General features: G+C 32.3%; 1 pseudogene; it reads right to left on the bottom strand.

The window, feature by feature from the left end:
• Positions 1 to 7088: 7088 nt before the first annotated feature.
• LOC140690588 (heat shock transcription factor, Y-linked-like) lies at positions 7089 to 13942 on the bottom strand (annotated as a pseudogene).
• Positions 13943 to 23917: the final 9975 nt, after the last annotated feature.

A 23917-nucleotide genomic window follows, 5' to 3' on the forward strand; every position in this document is an offset into this window, starting at 1 on the left:
AACTTCCTTTTATATGTACTGTCTTGTTTTGTCAGAACTAGTTGCTGAAGAGACTGCCTGTTTTCATTGTACACTCTTGCCTCCTTCTTTGTTGACTAATTGACCATATGTGTGTGGGTTTATTTATGGATTCTTCATTTTGTTCCATTGATCTATGTGCTTCTATAAGTGCCATATTTTTATGTATTGATTACTGTAGCTTTGTTGTATGTTCTAAACTCAGGGATGGTAATACCCACAACTTTTACATTTTTCAACATAATTTTAGAAAATTTGGGTCTTTCAGATATATGTATAAATTTTATAATTTTTCTCCTTGTTTTTGTGAAGTAACTTATGGATTTTGTGAAAATAGAAATTTACTAAAAGAAAAAACCTGAGAAAAATAATAAAATTTGGAGGATAAATCATACATTATTAACAACAAATGGATTACTGTATAAAGCATAGGAAAAATATATAAAGAGAAATGACAACAAAAACCAAATCCATGGGGTATAACAAAAGCAGTATTAATAGGGGTGCTTATAGCAAAATAATCCCAGTTATACAAATAGGAAACATCTCTCTCTTATAATATATCCTTACTGCCCAAAGACGTAGCAAAATAATTAAAAAAACTTGATAGTAGAAGGAAAGACATCTGAAAGGACAGAACATAAATAAAATAAGTATTAAAAATATAAACATTTAATCAAACTAAATAATGGCTTTTGAAAGATAAGTAAAGTTGATAAACTTTAACCAGACTCATGAACAAAATAGAGAGTTACAGATTAATAAGCTTAGAAATAAATGAGAAATTAAAGCTTATATCAAAGAAATACAAAGCATCATAAAATGATACAACAAATTATATGCCAATCAAATGGTAACCCTAGAATAAAAGGACCATTTCTTAGAAAGACTTAATCTCCATAATGGAATGAGAAAGAAAATATGAACAGATTATCACTAATAATATTGAATAAGTATTTTAAAAAAATCTCCCAAGAATAAAAATTCCAGGCCTATACAGCTTCACAGGTGATTTCAGCCAAACATTTAGAGAAGAGCTATCACCTATACTTCTCAGAGAATACCAAAAATTTCTAGAGGATGGGAGACTTTCTACCCCACATTTCTGTATCACATTACTACTAGAACTGGAACAAATACCTCAAAAAATTACAGGTTAAATACTACTGATAAGCATAGATGCAGAACTAACCACTAAATTGTTAGCAAATCCAACAATACATTAAGAGGATTTTACATTATGATTAAGTATATTTCATTCCAGGGATGCAAAATGATTCAATACCCACAAATTAATCAGTATGATACACCACTCAAACAACCAGAAGAATAAAAATTATATGGTCACTTCAGTAGAGTCATAAAATATTTTGACATATTCAGGATCTATTTATGAATGTATTTCTCCTCAAAGTGGGCATGAGGAAACATACCTCAACACAGTTAAGGTCATATATGACAAGAACTCTGCTAACATGACGCACACTGATTAAAAGCTGAAAGCATCTCCAATAAGAGCAGGAAGAAGACAAGAATGCTCACTCTTACCACTGTTATTCAGTATAGTATGGAAATTCTAGCCATAGCTATCCAAAATAGAATTAAATAAAATATAGCTAATTAAGAAAAGGAGTAAAATTATCTGTTTGCAGATGACATACTTTAAACAGAAATCCTGAAAATGGTGCCAAAAAACTACTAGGGCTTATCAATGCATTTGGTAAAATTTTTGAATGTAAAATTAACATGCAGAAATCTTGCATTTCTACACACTAACAACAAGCTAACAGATCGAGAAAGTGAGGGAACTGTCACATTTACAGTTGCATTACAAAAAAAAAATCAATAAATATATCCAACCAAGGAAGTAAAAGACCTGTACTCAGAAAACTATGAAATATTTATAAGAGAAATTGAAGATAAAGCAAATATATGAAAGTGCATACTGTGTTCATAGATGAGAAAAAAATATTGTTTGAATGACAGTATTAGCCAACAAAATACACAAATTAAATACAGTGCCTATCAAAATACCAAGGGCATTTTCAGACACAATAAATAATACTAAAATTTACATTTAAACAAAAAAGAGATGAAATCACTAAAAAAAAGGAAAGAAAACAAACTAAAAACACAAAACTAACAAAGAACAAAGAGGATGTATCACTGTCCCTGATTTTAAACTATAATACAAATCTACTGTATTAAAAAGAATATGGTAGTGACTCAGAAGGTACAGAATAATGGAACACAACAGAATGCCTGAATATGAAATCAGACAGTTATGGTCATTTAGCCCAGTACAAAAAATGAATATACAGTGGGGGAAAGGTAAACACCAGGCACATGAAACCGATCAACATCACGAACCATCAGAACAATGCAAGTCCAAAACAAAATGAGACTTTATGTCACTCCTGTCAGAATGACTATTATCAAAAAGATAACAAACATAACTGTTGGTTAGGATGTAAGGAAAACCACCCTGATGCACTGCTGGAGTGAATGTAAATATGTGATGCCACTGTGGAAAACAACATGGAGCTTTATATAAAAATTAAACATGAAATATAATCCAAAATATACATTTTGTGATACTTATTACAAGAAAATATAAACACTAATTAGAAAAGATAAATTCAACCCTATATTCACTGCAGCATTATCCACAATAGACAGGATATAGAAGCAAATTAATTGCTCATCAATAGATGATGGATAAAGAAGATGTGTCTTTATAGTATACATATCTATCCATCTTAAGTACAGATTAATCTATATATATATATACACACACACACTTTATATATATATATATATATGCACAATATATATATATATATGAACAATCACACATAAAAATTCAATGGGTTATTACTCAGCTCTAAAAAGAATAATTTCTTGCCATTTGCAACAAAGGGAAGACCGTGAGGGAAAGATGCTAAGTGAAATATGTCTAAAATTGAATGAGAAATGCCGAATGATTTACTCATGTTTGGAAATTAAAACAAATGAACTTAACAACACAGAAAATGAATTATTGATATAGAAAGAAACAGGTTGTTCACAAGAAGGAGGGTAATGGTGTGAGGAAAAGAAAATTTGAGGAAATTAAGAGAGAAAATTTTCCAGTTGCAAATTAAATGAGTCAGGGACAAGAAATGTACTGAATGGGGAATAGCCAATAACTATTAAATATCTTTAAATAGCAACATATCATAACCAGAAATAAACTGGTGAACAGTTTGAAATATATTAAAAACGGCAAACAGTATATTGTGAAAGAGAAACTAACACAGTTTTATAGATAAATCTACACTTCAAAAACAAAAAAGCATACATATAGAAAAAAATTAGATTTGTAGTTAACAGAGGCAGGGGTTGGTAAAGGAGAATTTGATTAATGCACTCAAAGGTACAAACATCCAGCAGTAAAATTATCGTGTTCTAGGGATGCCCCATAGTAACATGAAAATTAAAATTAATACTGATTTATGTTCTATATCAATGTTGTTAAGAGAGTAGACCATAATGTTTCTCATCACAACCAAAAGACAAATTGAATTCCTTTGCAATTTTATCTAAATGAGATAATGAATTCTCCCTAAAGTTGCTATGATATTTATTTCATGATACTTGTAAATAATATCACTATCCTGTGCACCTAAACTTACACAATGTTTTATGCCAATTATATCTAAATAAAATCAGAAGAAAAAATGGAAATCAATTGTTGCTTTTTCCCATGTCATTTCTAATGATTTATTTGCGGCAAGAAACTTTATTCATGATATACTTATCCTAGGAAAAGATACTAATCAGTAAGTGATTCTAATAAATTTTACGTAAAGATACTAATAAAATTAGTGTTTTACCATGCCTTAAACTTTCTTCAAGTTAACAGCCCACTGGTTCTGTAGGCAACAAAATTTCACTTTGTGTATTCATCTGAGATTAGGGAATGGATACAAATTTAAAACTGGCTGCTCTTACTGTGAGTGAGAAAGTTCACTGTCTCAGACAGAAAGTCACATTTCCACTAGAGCATCTCTGAGAAATGAAAATGCTAGGTTGCTAAAAATCTCAGAATGTTAAAATATCAGAACTCCTACAATTCTTAACTGTTTTGCAATGGGAATGTAATACTGACAAAGACTTAATTTTGGATAACAATGTGCTGTTTTCTCATGTTTGCATTATGTGATGTGAGGATAATCCCTCAGATCCACAACAAACTTTATCGCTCAAGTGCTGGGCATAGAACTGTAAAGGTTCTGCATTTTTAGGACTGAGGACTGCTTTCAAAATGATGACTAAGCTCACTCTAATCCAGGTAGTCCAAAGAAAGAAAGTTTATTGCAATTTGTAGCTTAAAGGGAATAAATCAGCGGTTCAGTCTCTATATATTAGTCAAGGTGTGTTCAAAGACAAATTAAGTTGCGTTATCAATGATAATGAAAAGAAAAAAATTAGACATAAGCTTAAATTAAAAAGGAGACACAGTCCAGTGCTGGGCTCTGGGGACTGGAGAATGTATATGCCTCTGTCCAATACAAGGGTTCAGTGGCTTGGCCCTAGCATTAGCTTGTGATTCAATGAACAGGTAACAATTAGTATACTGGGAGAAATATAATCTACCTATCCCTGATCGGAAGAAAATCTGGTGGCTCAATGAATCTCTTAATTCACAGAAGTTCTGCCAGATGCGGAGGAATATTTCACTGATGACTCAACTATGACACACTTAGTTACAGCTTAACAATACATCTTCACACACACACACACAGCGGTAGACAGATTTGTAGTATTTAGTGGGAAGAAATCATTGGGGTGAGCTCTGAGAATAGGTTTCAAACACCAGCCAACTTTTGTAGTTTTGCCAATAGTCTAGCTTTTCCCAGGTAGAAAATTATAGATGGACAAACAATATTCTTCTTTAGGATTTCTAATTTTTAAAGTAAACTGTAGCTTTTGAATTATCGGTATACAAACTTGTTACGATGATCACAGTAAGACCCACTGTGTGATAATAGAGCTGGAAACTAGCTGCTGAACCAGCACTTCAGAACCCCAGACTGCTAATATAAGCAAAAAAATATTCACCATCATAGTTCAGCTGACAAACTTAAAAGTTCGATGTTTCAGTTTTAGGAAGAACCACTGCTGTCCAGACATAGAACTCCTGCTTCAAGTGGGCCCTTTTCTTCTCTTGGTAAAAGTCATATTGGTGGGATGTTGCTAGAGCTTACCCTGGTCCATTTGCCCATTCTCCAGATTATCAAAGTCTTTTTCACAAATGGTGACACATTTTCAGGACTCAATGTTGCCATTCCAGTCTTATCAGCTGACACTGGCTGCATGATTGTGAGCAGAGCCTTAGGCTCCCTGACCTTGCCTACTATTTTCCAGCATTTCAGGGCATTTCACATTCTGAAAATGCTTCAAATTTTAATTTAGATTAATGGCAAATATTAAAAGTCTTCCATGAATATTTATATTTCCTTATATCTGCAGAAATTTGGTATTTTTGCAGTTGGACAAATTTTTAATTCTACCACCCTCACCTCTTTTTAGTCCACACATTTTAGATTGCAATTTGGTTACTGAATATGACCACCCCAACCAAGAGTCTAGTACCTTTTAGATACTTATGTGTGAAGGTTAGAAAGGACATAATTTATGTGGGGTGTATAATCCTGCAGTAAATGTTTTAAATAACACTGTCTTTTCTGGACAAATCTCTGATTCTAAGAAAAAAATTAATTAGAAGGCAGTATATTTATTGGTAAGGGGAAGAGTATCAGTTATTTTGGGGTGGGTGGGTGATGAAGAGACAGGAAAAAAAATCCAACAAATGAGAATGGAATGCTTTATGCCTCTGCAGGCATGAATTAAGAAGAAAATAATACTTTGTCTCCTATAACTTCCTCAAATTACTGTCTTCAGTGACTAGTACTTGGACTATGAAAATAGCCAGTTTGTGGTGAAGTGTAAAGACCATAACGAAATAGTTTGAAAACCATGAGAGTTTTGTTGTTTCAGGAAGGTAGATTTGCTTAAAGTCAACATGTATTTTTCATTCTCTAAATAATAAATTGTATCCTGTCGCACGTGCTGTGCTTACTGTGTTGGTATCCAAGTTAGACAAGGAAAGGGGGATAGACAGAAAACATCTGGAGGAGGTGGTTTCTGTGCTGAGACTGGGAAAATCTAAGTAGGTAAAAGGAGGACATCCAAAGTCCAAGGATGAGCTGGAGCAAAAGTTGTGCGGTTGGAGCTTAAATAGTTGACAAGCATTTGCCTTGATGTATCTCCAGAAACAGAGAAACATAAAGATATGCCAAGGTTGCCAGATGCCAGATGTATAAAAAATGACTAAACTATGTTGAGTTTGTGGGCTTAGAGTTGGAAAGGCATTAATTGCCACTCTGTGGATGTAAGCTTGTCTTTGGATGGAACATAAAAGCAACATAAAGTATTGACTATAAAATATAGCGTAGACTCTTGAGGGCAGGTTAAGAAAGCACCAATTGGAATGCTTTGAGAACAGCACAAAGAAGACCATAGATAAAATTATTCTTATATTCTACCACATGCTGAATGTGCCATCTGAGAATAGATCATGTGACATTTTTGATTCCAGAGATGACATAATAGAGACCATGATCCCAGGGTCGGTTCCTGCATTTATCTTCTGTTCCAACCAATCCTAACTTAACACTTTTAATACTTTCCAGGATGAACCAGAAACCACTTAGTACTTTTCCCTCTCTCCAAATATTAGTCTTTTTCCAAATTCTTCCATTTTCTCTTGTTCCTTACAAGAAATTATTTAAATTTACACCGATATTGTTCCATCAAATGATATGTCATTCAAATATCTCTTTTTTTCTTTAAATGGTAACTTAGTCCCCCGTTTAACTCATTACACTATTTAAAAAATATAAGGAAAATACAGGTACACATCTATGTTTGTTGCTCAAATAAGAAAATTGCAGAAAGTTGTCGACATTTGCCAACATCAATATCAATCTTTGTTATCCTGCATAATCTGGTAGTCCTCTGGAAGTTCAGTTGTAATTAAGATGACGTTCATAAAATGAAGATGGCTGATGATTTGGCCTTGAAAGAGAGGTAGCTGATGTATCAGCTATCACTATCACTGGAAACCGTGGATTGTTCCCTGGTTGAAGTTTAGAAAAACGACCTTCATTGGCAGATAATTTGTGATTTTTTTGGAAAAGAAGAAGGTTCCACCGGTAGTCCAAAATAATTGCTCTGTATGGGAGACAAGATGCTGTTCTAAGAAGTACAGGTTGTAGTTGTAATGAAGTTCACAACACGGCCATTTGCTTCAGTGTACCTGCTTTGAGAGTGCCCATGGACAGTGGTCAACTGATTTAAAATAGCATGTTGATCCACTGCAATTTGTTCTGGTGGTCTAACTGACATTGATAATGGAGGAGAAAAATCACCTCTGATCGGGGTAGTTGTATCACCAATTATGTGGTTAGTAGACGGCTTTCTTATTAGAGTCATGTTTAAATTTGCAGAAAGTAAAAATTCACTTTCTCCACTAGTGTCAGCCACAAAATAAGAATTATGATTATGCACATTACCCCCTGCTTTAAAGTGCTTCTTGTTGAAATTTTCAGTCAATGAAGACACCAGAGAGGAATTTTTAATCCCAACTCTTCTTTTTATTCTCACTAAACCTGGGGACAGCCTTGTTTAAAATTTGCATTATGGCAGAACTGCAGCTACAACAATAGGAGAAAAATTTTAGTAATATTTTAAGCCAAAATACAAGACTACAATAAGAATAACCTACAAAACCTCAGATTTCACGTTTACTATGCAAACATAATATCATGAAAATTTGAAAACTGCTGACAATATTTTGAAATTCCTTATTTGGAATATACACATTTAAAAAGTATAGTCATCAAATTTAAGAAATCAGAATTTGCAGTAACGGTGAAAGCCACTTTTTAAAAGCAGCTTTAATATATTTATTCAGATTTCTGTTAAGATTCATAGTTGCTAGGAAAGTTTCTCATAATCTTGAATACTTAAGGCACTTTCCTCATTTTTAGAAAAAATAAAGAATTTAAGCCTTTGTTGTTTTATATAATTATCAAAATCTAGCTTTACATTTATATTACCATAGATTGATGTACAAAGTAAAACTTTATATATACGTTACCAAGTCATAACTACAAATACTGAATTCCTTGCTTAAAACAGAGACTTCTTTTTCTTCTGTCACAAAGTCAGCTAGACAAGCAGATCTTTGAAAATTCTGCCGGACTTTACTAAACCCATAAATGTTAAGCTGCCTAAGTAAACTTTTCATATTTCCAATTTCAAATATTCTGAAAGGGGCCTTTCTGTCCAAAACTTCCTTCTTAAAGACATCTTCATCAGTCACTATGGAAGATCCATTATCATTCCACCAGATAGATTTAAATTTCTCACTTCCAGACATTTTCCAGAGTTTTCTTGGAAATGTCAAAGAATGAAAATCATTATCTTCATCTGGTTCAGAGACACAATGTGTGTAACATGGTGTTTTTATCAAGGATTCTCCAGACAAATTCTGAAAAACTTTTTCTTCAATCTTAGACCTCAAGACAAGTCCCCAGGGAATGTTTGATCACACAGTAGAGATCTACCAGAGTTTCCTGAACCAGTTTGTCCAACTTTAGGAGACACATCTTGAATTTCTAAAGAAACATGTGCCACCTCAAATAACTTTTTCTATGGCTACTTTTCTAATCTGCATGATTTTGAGCACTGCAGCTTCAAATGCTGCTCTTGCAGGCCTGCACAGATAAACTGCTAGGCCACCACAATGGTTCTCAACTAGATTAGATGTGACATCACAAAACGATTGGTCTCCTAGCAACTCAAGTGTAACATTCAGACAGTGTTTAATTATCATTCGTTCAGTTAGAATGAAACATATAGGATGCTTATTTGTATAGTGTTATCTGCATATATTATCCCCACAAAATCTTTTCAAATAATTTAATTTTGGGGTCTATGAAATAAAACAAATCTCCATACTTTTGTACACAAATTTATACCACATTTGTGAACAGAGAATAAATAATGCACAAAATATATAAAATAATTTTAAAGTTATGTAATTAAAGTGAAATTTGTGTAAAACCTGTTCAGAAAAGGCATACCTATTTCATTATAATTTGTAATTGAAGTGAAACAATTTGATTTGGAAATGGAAGTAGTTATTTATCTGTTTACTTTAGAATAAGTAACTCTGTATTCAAAACATGAGCAGAATAATTATCAGTGTATTTGTTATGTTTATAAATAAATGGTAAATATTTGTGAAATAAAACTAGATTCATATAATGAATCAAATTTAAGAAATCCCAAAGTGGATTATTTTTGTTTTAAATTGTAATTCAGAGCTATAAGTAAAACAAATGTAATTTAGTATTCTACTTTAAAATTACAATACAGAAAATCTTATACTTACAAAAGTTTACTTTTGCCATTCTTTCACTCAGAGGATTTTCAGTCCCTAGAAGGAATAAATTTTCTTGTCATCTTTATGATCCGTACTCTTGAGGCTTCTGTTAAGTGTTCCAAAATGTTGTTGATAAATACACTTATACACAAGATCCTGGGTTCAATTGACAGTGACTCCATTTAGGGGAAAACAAACAATCAAAAACAAAGAAATAACAGTATATGTGGGTTGGGGTTGAAAAGACCACTTAATGCATTTTAGGAAGCAATATGTTTCTCAATCCTGAAACAGTAGGCATTTTTAGTATAATGTGTCATTTTTAGGCAAGTGATTTTTACAATAATTGTTAATAATAGCTAGGTACTGTATCATTAAACAGTTGTAAATGAAGTTCTACCAAAAATTTGTATTCTTTATTTAGACATAAATTCCATTAAACATAAGCCAAATTCAAAAAGAGAGATAAAATTTTTAAATAAAGAAATATTCACTCAAGCTACAATGTATATTTTTCCATCAGTATGTGTATATTCCATTTTAAGTAAATAATAGTAAGCTGAATTCACGGCATATTATAAGTATATAAAATATCATTAAGTTGGATTTAGTCCTGATTCAGAAATTTTATTTAACATACACAAATCAATAAATGTAATACCATCCCTTAAATAACAAAGAATTCAAAAATAACAATCAAAAATATGTAGGAAAATTATTCACAGTTCTTATCTTAACTTTTTTAAAAAAAAATTTTAGCAAATTCTTTCTAGATGACTAAACATAATACAAGTCGTATGTGAAAAACCCATGACTAACTTCAAGTTTAATGTTCACATACAGGAAGATTTTCCTCTGGTCCAGTAATAAGAGAAAGTAGCTCATTCTCGCAAGTCCAAAGTTACACTACTAGAAGTTCTAGCCAGAAAAACAAGGCAAGAAGAAATATAAAAAGCATTCAACTTGTAAGCAAGCAGTAAAATTTTTACAGATGACATAATTGTACATAGAAAACTCCATACAATCCCCCAGTGACTATTAGAAATAATGAACAAACTTAGTAAACTTGCAGAATACAAAATCTATATACAAATATCCATTGCATTTTTATATAGTAACAACACCTAATCAGAAAGAGAAATTAGGAAAACAATTGTGTGTACATTTATACCAAAAAGAATACAATAGGAATACATTTGATAAGTGAAATAAAAGTTTTAAACATAGATCAATATATTACAGGTGTAAGAAATATAAGTAAAAATAATAAATAAACCAAATATTGGCCTACTGATTGTATACAATGTGAGGAAATACCCTAATCTATCTTTCACTTGTTCAATCTCCCCAGCACTACTTATTGAGGAGTCTCTTTTCTTCATTTCTTACTCTTGCTTCTGCTTTCATGGGTTAATTGATCATAGGTGTGAGGGATTATATCTGGTTGCTCTATTCTAGTCTTCTGATTGGTGTCAGTTTTTGAGCCAGTATCATGTTGTTTAAGTTACTAAAGCTTTGTAGGAATGCTTAACATCAGAAAATTTTACACTATGATATTTAATACCATTTTTCAAGATTATTTTGGCAACTCAAGATCTTTGTGGTTACATATAAATTTTGAAATTATTTGTTCTATTTAATGGAAAAATCTCATGTGTATTTTTACATGAATCACACTAAATGTAGATTCCTTTGTGTAGTATGGTTGTTTCAACCACATTGTTTCACATCATTAACATAAGAGGTCTTTTCATTTCTTTGGATCAATTTTAATTTCCTTCATCAATGTTTTCTATTTTTTAATGTATAGGTTTTCTCCTTATTTGTTAACTTCATTTTTAGTTATTCTTTACATATATATAATTATATACTTTATATTTTTAAACACGTTTCCCACAAAATACAAAAGTCAGAAGGCAGTGGCAAGACATATTCAAAGTCCAGAATGAAAGAAAGCTGTTACCTAAGATAATATATCAAGCAAGTCTACCCTTTAGAATAGAAGGAGAGATAAATAATCTCCACAAAAGCAAATACTTAAAGGATTTAGCAACAGAAAAAGAAATAATGAAACATCTCTAAAAATAAAGAAGTAGGATGCTATAGAAAGGGGAAATGCATAACTAGAAAGGCAATAGCTAAAATGACTTACAACACAATAAGCATGTTGTTGTAAAACAGGACATCAAAATTTTTAAGTGTCAGAGAGTGAAACAGGCAAAACAGAGAATTTTCTCCTTGTTTCTGTTCTCTGTATTATGCGTTTGAATTTGTATTCCTTTCAGTTAATATAAACAGATATAGTAATGGGTGAATATACATACAAAACAGGGTAACCATAAGTCAAAATCTTACAATGAAGTCACACAGACAGAAAAAAAGCAAGATAATAAAAGAAAACTTACAAAGCCACAAAAAGAAAAAGAAATGAACAGAAAGGAAATACCAAATCAAATGGAAAATGAAGTTCAAAATGGAAATAAACACCAGTTTAACAATAATTGTTACAATTGTTAATGGACTTAGTGCTTCAATCAAAAGATGTATATTGTCAAATGGGATAATATCACAAGACCCTACATTATGAAGCATAAAAAAGGCCCAATTTAGAAAGAGGAACACACTTCAATTCAAAGCCAGAAGATGGAAAAATATATTCCATGCAAATGCACATGACAAGAAAACAGGACTAGCAGTACTGACTTCACACAAAATAGACTTTATCAGAAGGCCATAGAGAAAGATAAACAAGGACATGATATAATGATTAAAGGAGCCATACAAAATGAGGGTAATATACTCATTAATATATATGCACTCAATATAGGAGCACCTAAATAGATAAAGTAAATACTAATATATAAAAAGGGAGAAATTGATAGGAGCACAATCACAGTAGAAGAATATTACTCCCCATTACCATCACTAGACTGGTCTTTCAGACAGAAAATTAATAAGGGAACAAAGATACTAAAAGATATGATAAAATAATTGGATTTGGTTGATATTTTCAAAACACTACTCCCCAAAACAGAATATAAATTATTTTCCCGTGCACATGGAACATTTTCTAGGAAAGTTTATGTACTGAGGCACAAAAGAAGCTTCAACCAATTTAAGAAGATAAAAATTATTTCAATCATCTTTTCTGGGTATAATACCATGAAATTAGAAATCAATCACAGAAAAATAGAGAGAAAAATGACAGCATGTAAATTAAAAAACATGGTACTAAAGCAAGGGGGAGATGTGATGAATTAAAAGAAAAAATTTAAAAATATCTTGAGAAATATGACACAACACTACACAAACTCTATGGAATAAAGTTAAAGCAGGCTTAAGAGGAAAGTTCATAGTGAAAAAGTCCGCCTCAAGGTAGAAGAGCAATTTCAAAAAATAATCGAACATTCTATTTAAACTAATCATTAAGAGAAGAGCAAACAAAATCAAAAATGAGCAGAAAGTGGGAAAATAAAGATCAAGGGAGAAAGAATTGAATTAAAGATTAAAAAATAGAAAAAATCAATCAAACTGTTTCTTGAAATAGTCAACAAATCTGACAAAACTCAGTACAGGCTCACCAACATGAAAAGAGAGAGAACACAAATGACATAAGAAATGAAAATGGGGAAAATACAAAGAGTACATGAAATTTGCAAAATATCTTTAGGGAATACCATGAGCAACTGCATGGAAACAAACTGGAAAACCTAGAAGAAATGGAGAAGTTTCAGGAAACATTCAGCCCACCATTGTTGCATCAAGAAGAAACTGAACATTTGAATAGACAGATCACAAGAAATGGAATAGTATTATCAATAAAATAAAAAAAACTCTGCAAACAAAAATTCAGACCCAAATAGCTTCAGTGGGGAATTTGACAAAACATATAAAGGAAAATCCATACCAGTCCTCCTCAAACACTTCCAAAAGTTTGATATGGAGAGAGTACACCCAAACTCACACCATAAGGCCAACATCAACCTGATAACAAAACCAAAGACACTACCTAAAAAGAAAACTATAGGCCAATATCATTGATAAACATAGATGTAAATGTCATTAAGAAATTATTAACAAACAGAATCAAACAGCATGTAAAAAATATCATACACCATGATCAAATTTGGTTCATCCCAGGAACACAATAATGGTGTAACATATGCAAATCAATCAATCAATTGTGATACACCATATCAAAAAAAGAGAGGACAAAAAACCACATGATAATCTAAGTAGGCGAAGAAAAAACATTTGAAAACATTTAACACCTATCTGCAAAAAAAGTTCTTATCACAGTGTGTACAGAGGGACCATATCTCAACATAGTAATAGCTATTTCTGACAAATATACAGCCAGCAAAACACTCAATGTTGAAAAACTGAAACCCTTCTCACAAAAACATGAGACAAGGAAATGTTGCCCATTCTCACAATTTCAATTCAATAGAGACTTGGAAGTCTTAGCCACAACCATCAGGCAAGAAAATTTGATTTCCTATCAAATTATGCAAAACATTTCTTTTTAGGTCTGAAACAAATCATCCCAAAATTTACATAGACTCATAAAAAATCCATAGTTTCCAAAGCAATATTGAATCAAAAGAAAGAGGCTGGAGGAATAACCCATCAGGTCTCCATACAATATTACAGAGCTACAATAATGAAAATGACATGATATTGGTACAGAAACAGGCATATGGACCATTGGAACAGATTAGAGAGCCTAGGAATAAATCTAAAGGCCTATGTTCAATTAAGATTTGACAGAGTAGCCAGTAATATGACAGAGAAAAAACATCTCTTCACCAACTGGTGGGAAAACTGGATAGGAGCATGCAGAGCAATGGAGTTAGAACAATCCTTCAATCCATACACAAGAATAAACACAAAATTGCTTGAAGACTTAAATATAAGCAAGACACAGTAAATCTCCTAGAAGGAAATATAGGCAAAACACTCTGAGATAAATCTCAGCAATCATCTCCTAGAATAGACTATCCAGGGAAAGAATGTAAGATCAAAATTAATAAATGGGACCTAATAAAACTTATAAGCTTTTGCACAGCAAAGGGAACCATAAACAAATTAAAATGACAACCTACAGGATTAAAGAAAATATTAAGAAGTGATGCAACTGACAAAGTCTTAATTTCCAAAATATAAAGACTCCATACAACCTAATAATAATAAAAAAAATCAAGAAACCCAATCTGAAAATATGCAGAAGCCCTAAACAAACAATTCTCCAATAGAGACATTCAAATGCCACACAGATATATGAAAAAAAAAATGTTCACAATCATTATCAGAGAAGGGCAATTCAAATCTATAATGAAGTATCAATTCACAGTAGTCACAATCGTCATCATTCAAAAGTCCACAAACAATAAATGCTGGGGAAGCTGTGGAGAAATGGAAACTTCCTACACTGTTGGAAGGAATGAAGTTTGGTTCAGTCATTTTGGAAACCAGAATGGAGATTCCTCTAATTTATAAAAATAAACTTAACATACGATCCAGCAATCCCACTTCTGGGTATATATCAAAAAGAACCCTATTTCAAAAAGACACCTGAACTCCAATGTCCTTAGCAGTGCTGTATACAACAGCCACAACATGGAAGCAACCCAATTGTCCAACAACAGATGACAGTATACAGAAGTTATGCCATATTTACATAAGGGAAAAATATTCTATGATAAAAATGATAAAGCAATGACATTTGCAGCAAAATGAATGTCCTCCAAAAGTGTCATTCTAATTGAAGTAAGCCAGAAAAAGAAAGAAATATAATACGAGACATTATATATGAAGAAGCTTAAAAAATATATTTGGAAGAGAACACTGTTATTTCATCTAGAAATCTGAAACACACTCGCAGATCTACTAAACAATTTTATGACTACTGTGAAAAGGGGCTGCAAGAGGGTATATTTCAGAGCTATAGACTTATAAATGTTATCCACTATATATAAAAATAGACGTTTCAAAATTTCTTTTGTATGACACAGGGCAGTATGTTAAATACTGTGAAGTAATGTTTTATAGGCACAGAAATATATGCATGTAAGGGGACACTATGCTATACACCACAGATTGACACATTGTAAATGGCATATTTCAATGATAAATAAATGAATAAACAGGTAAATAAATAAATAAATAACATTTAATAATAAAAAAATTACAAATATTCATACTGCTAAAATTTACACCTCAAGAATCTAGGAGAAAACAGAAAGAATAAAGAAGAAAATTGAACTACTGAGAGTAAGGCAAATAACAAGAGAAACAATTGAAAAGATAAAAAAATACCAAAGTCTGTTTCTTTAAACATAAAGATGACAAATGTTTATGTTGGTTAAGAAAATAAAAACTCAAATAAAATTAGAAATAATAGAGACGATATAACCACTGATGTTGTAGAGATGCATAGCATCATAAGAAATTACCACTAGCCAACGATTTGAATGACCTAGAACAAAAGACAAATTCTCAGAAACATATGTCTTCCAATACTGAATAAAGAAGAAATTAGAAAGTTAAACAGAGGAAAAGTGTGTATGAGTAAATCAGTAATCCAAACCCCCCAAACTAGAAAAAAATTTCAAGATGACTTTCCTGGCGAATTCTGTCATACATTTGAAGACAATTTTTCACCAATTCTTCCAAAAGTCTTCCAAGAATTTGAAGGGGGTGAAAGATTCCAAACTTGTTTTATGATGTCAGCTGTATTTGGATAAAAATGCTAGAAAGGACATTAGATGTAAAATATTGATTATTATCTTTGAGGAAAATATGTGCCAAAATTCTCAACAAAACACAAGCAAAATGAATTCAACAACACTTTTATTGTATCACACACTTAAATGACTAAAGGGATTAATCCCTGGGTTTAAGGATACTTCAAAATATTCAAATCAATAAAGGTGACATGCCACACTAATGGAATGAGAAATAAAACTCACATAATCATTTCAATAAGTGCAAAAAAAGCATTGTATATAATGCAACATACTTTTAAGATACTCCTAAAAAATTAAATTAACCCTGTCAGTGGCACGATATCATATACACACAAACACGGTGTGGAGAGCAGCGGAGCAGTTCTCTTTTTATTGATTCTTAGAAAAAGGGTTTATATAGGACTTGCACAATGCCTCACATAACATCTAAGTTATAACAATGTTAATAATCTTAAACTATTTATGTCCTCATTCTCCTGCAGTAAGCACAGGATGTTAAATGATTAAGGATTGCTTTAAAGTTCATCACAGAACTTCATTAAGTAGGCCATCTCTTATCCAGCTGTCTGTGCCTGTCTTAGGTTGTCCTCCTCTGAGGATCTTATCCAGCATAGGCCATAGAGCCATCCATACTGGATACAATGAGCAGGCCATTTCTTATCCAGCCTGAATATGTGAAATTCCTCACAGCTTGTTTATCAGTTCAGCCCATGGGCTTATTCTCTAGAGTCTTCAGACAGGAGCCTAAAAATCCAACATCCCTTGACAGAAAAATGGATGAAGAAAATTTGATGTTTATATGCAATTGAACCAATATTTTGCATTCTTATCAAGAGTGTCCACGGTGTTACTTTTTCTCCACAATCTCACCAACATTTATTACTTTTCTTTTTGATGAGAACCTTCTGACAAGTGTGAGGTCTTGTCTCATTTTTGGTTTATGACTTTCCTTATAATTTATAACTCTGAACATATTTTCATGTGTCATTTAGCCAACTCTTTGTTTTCTACAGATAATTGTTTCAGATCTATCTATTCAGTTCCTACGGACATTTTTTTAATTGGAATATTTGGCCTTTTTTGTTGTTGTTGTGGGGTAAGAGTTTGACATATATTTGGATATTAACACTTGATTGGAAAATATCACTTGCAAATATATTCTCCTTTATGTTGGTTGACATTTCATTATATTGATCATTTCTTCTGCAGTGTAAATCTGTTTAGAGTGATACAATCAAATTTTGTTAGATTTGCTTCTGCTTCCCTTGCCAGAGGAGACATACGTACAATCAACTTAAGTCCATTGTCAGAGTGTACTTCTATTGTTTTACTCTAGGATTCTTTGTTTTCAGGTTTTATGCTTTATATGCCCAGGAGTGGGATTTCTTTGTCATATGATAGGTCTATTTTAATTATTTAAAGGAACTTCCATACTGTTTCTAAAGTGCTTGCACCAATTTCCATTTCCACCAACAGCGTTGGAGTGTTCCTTTTTCTCCACAACTTCCCCAGTTTTTATTATTTGTAGACATTTGGATGACAGCCCTTCTCACTAGTGTGAGGTAAACCATTATTTTTTTGTCTTGCATTTGTATAATGATTAGCTATGTGAGCATGTTTTTATGTTTCTGATTGTCATCTGTGTGTCTTTAGAGAATTGCCTTCTGCTCATTTTCTGGCTGAGTTTGTAGATTTTTGAAATGGAGTTGTATGAACAATTTGTGTATTTTAGAAATTAGCCTCTTGTTGATTGCATAGTTTCTTAATCTTTTCTCCCGTTTGGAATTTTATGTTTCCATATTGTTTATTTTGGTGTGTAGAAGGTTTTAAGTTTAATTAGGATCTATTTGTTTATTTTGCTTTTATAGTTTTCAGCTTGGGAGATTGAAATAAGAAAGTTTCGCTACAATTTATGTCTTGTTTTGACTTTTTGAGATTTCAGTAGTTTTATTGTGTCATGTATTACATTCAGATATTTAAAACATTTTGAGTTTATTTTTGTACAGTGTGAGGGAGTTTTCTAATTTCATTGATTTACATGTAGCTGTCTAGCTTTCTCAACATCACTTGCTTAAAACTTTCTTTTAGGCTTTGTATATTTTTTTCCTTTTTCATAGTTTATTTGACCATAGATGTGATGTTTTATTTCTGCCTCTGTGTTCTCTTCCAGTGATATAGATGTTTGTTTGTTTTCCAGTATTGTGCTGTTTTGATTGCTGTTTTTGTAATATATTCTGTGATCTGGGAGGGTTATGGGTTATGACTCCATCTTTGTTCTTTTTCCTCATTGTTACTTTTGCAGTTCTGGTAATTTTGCAGTTCCATATAAATCTTAGGACTGTTTTAATTTCTGTGGAAAATATCATGTAGATCGATCTGAATCACTTTATATCTGTAGACATCTTTTGTATTATGTATATTTTAACAATATTAATTCCTCTAAACTAAGACCTTGAGATTTCTTTCCATTTCTTTGCATCATTTATAAATTTTTATCAGTGTCCTATAGATTTTATTATCTTGGTTTTTCCATAGGTTTTTCATTTTTGATCTGATATCATATGGATTTTTTAAAATTATGGAATATTTCATTGTTAGTGTAAAGAAATCTGACTGTTTTTGTATATTAATCATGAATCATACTACTTTGCTAAATGTCTTTATTAGTTTTAGTTGTTTTGGTGTGGAGAATCTGTAGGGATATCTATATAGATTATCATGCCATCAAAAATAACAGTTTTACTTCATTCAGTCCAAGCTGAATATCTTTTTTCTTGTCCATTGCTTTTGCTAGAGAATTACCATACTGTGTTTAATATAAATGGTGAGAGTGGGCATCCTTTTCTTATTCCTTAATTTGACTTTCAGTTATTCACTTTTGCATATTATGTTGTCTGTGTATCTGTTATTAATGACTTTAGCTAGGTTGAGATATATTTCCTGAATCCTATTTTGGTAAGAGGTTTCTGTTTTTGCTGTTTTGTCTGTTGTTTTTTTTGTGCTGTTATTGTTGCTATTTTAATTAATAAAAGTTGAAGTTTGTGAAATGATTTTTATGGATTTATTGGGATGACCACGTCACTTTCCCTGTTTCTTTTTTTAATGTGCTGAATCGAACTGATTGATTTCACGTATGTTCCACCTCTCTTATGACCCTGCAGTGAATTAAAGTTGATCATGCTGTATAATTCATTTTAGGTATAGCTGGATTTTGTTTGGTAATAATATTTTGTAGAATTTTTGCATCTATATCAATCAAAGATATTGGCTTGAAATTCTCTTTGCCTGTACTTTGTTTGTTGGCTTTGCTATCAGGGTGATGAAAGCTTCATAGAATTAATTTGTGAGTTTCCCACATCTTCACCAGTTTTGAATAGTTTGCAGAGTATAAGTTCTGCTTTGTATTTTTGTACAATTTTCCATGGGAGGTGTTTAAATCTGTACTCCTATTTAACGATTTTTTAAATGCAGATTCTTTCTTGGTTCTAGTAAACAGTTTGATCAAATTATATGTTTCTCCTTATCCCTGTCTCTTTCTAGACATTTGTCTATTTCTTCTAAGTTGTCCAGTTTACTGGCATGTAAGTGTTGACAAAATAATCCCTTCTTTATATATCTGAGGGAACAATTGTTATTTCTCCACATTTATTTCTGACTTTTTTTCTTTGGAGCATCTCTCTTTTCTTCATGATGCACCTGGCTAGAGGCTTTTTGATTTTGCTTATCTTAAAAAGAAACCAAAACAAAATTTTTGGTTTGACTATTCTTTTGCATAGTTGTTATTCTCTCCAATATATATTAACACTGTTAATGGGTCATGTTTTTTTCTTTTTTCACTTTTTTTATTGATTTTTATTCATTTTAAAAGGTTGTCTCAAATTCCATTTTAGAGCACAATTTTTTAGTTACAATGAACATATATACATTTGTTGTCCCATTTTTTCCCCTGTGAGCTGCCGTATGATCTTTTATGTATTTCCCTGTGCTATACAGTACAATCCTGTTTATCTATGTTACAATTTTGATCTCCCAGCCTATCTCTTCCCACACCCAACCCTCTTGGCAACCAAAACTTTGTATACTCGGCCTACGAGTCTATATCTGTTTTGTATTCATGCGTTTTTTGTTTGGTTTAATTTTGTTTTTAAATTCCACTCATGAGCCTTGTCATATGGTATTTTTTTTCTATTTCTGGCTTACTTCACATAGACTGATTTTCTCCAAGAGCATCCATGTGGCTGAAAATGGCAATATGTTGTCACTTGATAAGACTACTATTCCATTGCATAAATATACCAACTCTTCTTTATCTAGTCAACTGTTGATGGGCATTTAGGCTGTTTCCTTGTCTTGGCTACTGTAAATAATGTTGGCTATTACATTGGGGTGCAGGTGTCATCCTAAAGTAGGGTTCCTTCTGGATTTATGCCCAGGAGCGTGATTCTTGGGTTATATGATGTCTATTCCTAGGATTTTGAGGAATCTCCATCCTGTTTTCCACAGTGGCTGCACCAAACTGCATTGCCACCAGCAGTGAAGGAGGGTTCCCTTTATTCCACAGCCTCTCCAGCATTTGTCATTTGTGGATTTTTGAATGATGGCCATTCTGACTGGTGTGAGGTGATACCTCATTGCAGTTTTGATTTGCATTTCTCTGATAATAAGTGATATTGAGCATTTTCTGATGTGCCTTTTGATCATTTGTATGTCTTCCTTGGAGAATCGCTTGTTTAGGTCTTCTGCCCAATTTTGGATTGGGTATATTTTTTCTTATTCAGTTGGATGAACTTCTTATATACTCTGGAGATCAAGTCTTTGACAGTTTCATATGCAAATATTTTTCCCATTCCGTATGTTGTCTTTTTGTTTTACTTCCAGTTTCGTTACTGTGCAGAAGCTTGTAAATTTCATTAGGTCTCATTGGTTTTTTCTTGATTTTATTTCTTCCCCGAGAAGTTTTTCGACACTTTTGTCAGATAACATTTTCCGTATATTTTCCTCTTGGTGGTTTATTGTATTTTGTCTTATGTTTAAGTCTTTGATCCAGACTGAGTTTATTTTTGTGTATGTTGTTTTAGCTTCATTGGGAGTGTTCTAGCTTCATTGAATTACATGCTGCTGTCCAGTTTTCCAAGCACCAGTTGCTAAAGAGCCTATCTCTTTTCTATTGTAATTTCTTGCCTCCTTTTTCTAAGATTAATTTACCAAACGTTTTTGGGTTCATATCTGGACTCTCTATTCTGTGCCATTGGCCTTTATGTATGTTTATCTTCCAATACAGTGCTGTCATGTTGACTGTTGCTCTATAGTATTATCTGAATCATTAGCGTTAAGAAATGCCACTGATATTTCCACCTTAATCTTGTAACATGCTACCTTGCTAAATTATATGATCAGCAGTAGAAAATTAATTCTGGATATTGTAGGGATTTTAATAAATAGTAAAATATTATCTGCATATATTTAGACTTTTATTTCTTCCTTTCCAATTTGCATCCCTTTTTCATCTCTTTCTTATTTGATTGCTGTGGCTAGGACTTCCAAGTATATCTTGAGTATGATTCATGGTAGTGTGCATCCTTTTATTGTCCCAGATTTTAGTAGGATGAATTTGACTTTCTCACCTTTGAGTACTATGCTGGCTGTAGGTTTGTTATCTATAGCTTTCATGATCGTGAGATATATTCCCTCTATGCCCACAAGGTGAGAATTTTTATCATATGTGTGTGTTGAATTTTATCAAATGCTTTTCCTGCATCTATTGAGATGATCATGCAGTTTTGGTCCTTTCTCTTGTTGATGTGCTGTGTTACATTAATAGAGTTTCATAAGTTGAACCACCCTTGTATCCCTGGCATGATCCCCACTTGGTCATGATATATAATCTTTTTTCTATGTTGTTGGATTCTATTTGCTACTATTTTGGTGAGGATTTTGACGTCTGTGTTCATCAGTGATATTGGCCTATAATCCTCTTTTTTGGTAGTGCCTTTGCCTGGTTGTGGTATCAGGGTGATTGTGGCTTCATAGAATGTCTTTGGGAGTATTCCTTCCTTTTCAATCTTCTGGAAGAGTTTGAGAAGAACTGGTATGAGTTCTTCTTTGGTTGTTTGGTAGAATTCTTCCATGAATCAATCCGGTCCTGGACAGTTATTTGTAGGGAGTTTTCATATTGCTATTTTGATTTCATTTCTAGTGCTCTGTTTGTTCAAGGGGTCAGTTTCTTCTTGATTCAGTCTTGGTGGACAGTGTCTTTCCAGAAACTTGTCCATCTCTTCTATACAGTTTGGTACCATACAGTCTTCATAATATTCTGATATGATATTCTGTATTTCTTTTTTTTTTGTGCAATTTCTCCATTCTCCTTTCTTATTTTGCTAATTTGTGCTCTCTCTCTTTTCTTCTTTTTGAGTTTGGCCAGAGGTTCATCGATTTTAATTACTTTTTGGAAAAACCAGCTTTTGGATTGGTTGACTTTTTTCCTATGGTCTTTTTAACCCCTATTTTATTTATTTCCTCCCCAATATTGATGATTTCCTTCCTTCTGCTGCTTTTTTGTTTTGTTTGTTTTTTTTTTTTTGGCTTGTTTTTCGAATTCATTCTGCTGGTGGGTTAAATTGTGCATTTTTGTTTGTTCTTCTTTTTTGAGGAAAGCCTGTATCACTATAAACTACCCTCTCAGCACTCCTTTTGCTGTGTCCCATAAATTTTGTGGGATTTTGCTATCATTAACTTTTGTCTCAATGTACTTTTACATTGCAGCTTTGATTTCTTAGTTGATCCATTGGTTTTTTAATAACATATTTTTAATCCCCATGTTTTCCTTTGTTCTCCTTTGTTTCTCTGTTTTTGATTTCTTGCTTCATGGCATTGTGGTCATTAAAGATGCTTGAGGTAATTTCTACCTTCTTAAAATTGCTGAGGTTTCTATTTTGCCCAAGTACATCATGAATCCTGGTAAATGTTCTACGTGCAATTGAAAAGAATGTGTATCCTGTTTTGGGGGTTGCAATGCTCTGAAAAATCCACCAAGTGTAATATTTCTATTGTATTATTTGATTTTTCTGTTGTCTAATTTATTTTCTCTCTTAATGATCTGTCCAGTGATGTTAATGCAGTGTTGGTATCTACAAATATGACTCCCTTTTTATATCTGTTAGTAATTATTTTATGTACTTAGGTGCTCCTATATTTGGTGCATATGTATTAACGAGTGTGCTATCCTCATATTGTATCACTCTTTCAATCATTATAAAATGTCCTTTATCTTTCTTTATGGCCTTTATTTTAAAGAATATTCTGTCTGAAATCAGTAATGCAACACCTGTTTTTTGGCTTTTCCTATTGTATGGAATACCATTTTCCATCCTTTCACTCTCAATCAATATGTGTCCTTGTCTCTGGAGTGGGTCTCTTGTATGCAGTATATTGAAGATTCTTGCTTTATTATCCAGCCTGCCACTCTATGACTTTCGACTGGAGCATTTAGTCCATTAACATTTACAATAATTGATGATAGGCTTGTGTTTATTGCCAAATTGACCTTTTCTTTGCAGTTGATTTTTTATTTCCTCTTTGTTCCTTTCATCTTCCTTTTATGGTTTGGTCATTTTCCTTTGTATTATCATGAAATTTATTTTGTTTTTGTGAATCC

The sequence above is a fragment of the Vicugna pacos genome, chromosome 31 (genome assembly GCF_048564905.1).
Source record: "Vicugna pacos chromosome 31, VicPac4, whole genome shotgun sequence".
NCBI classification, from domain to species: Eukaryota; Metazoa; Chordata; class Mammalia; order Artiodactyla; family Camelidae; genus Vicugna; species Vicugna pacos.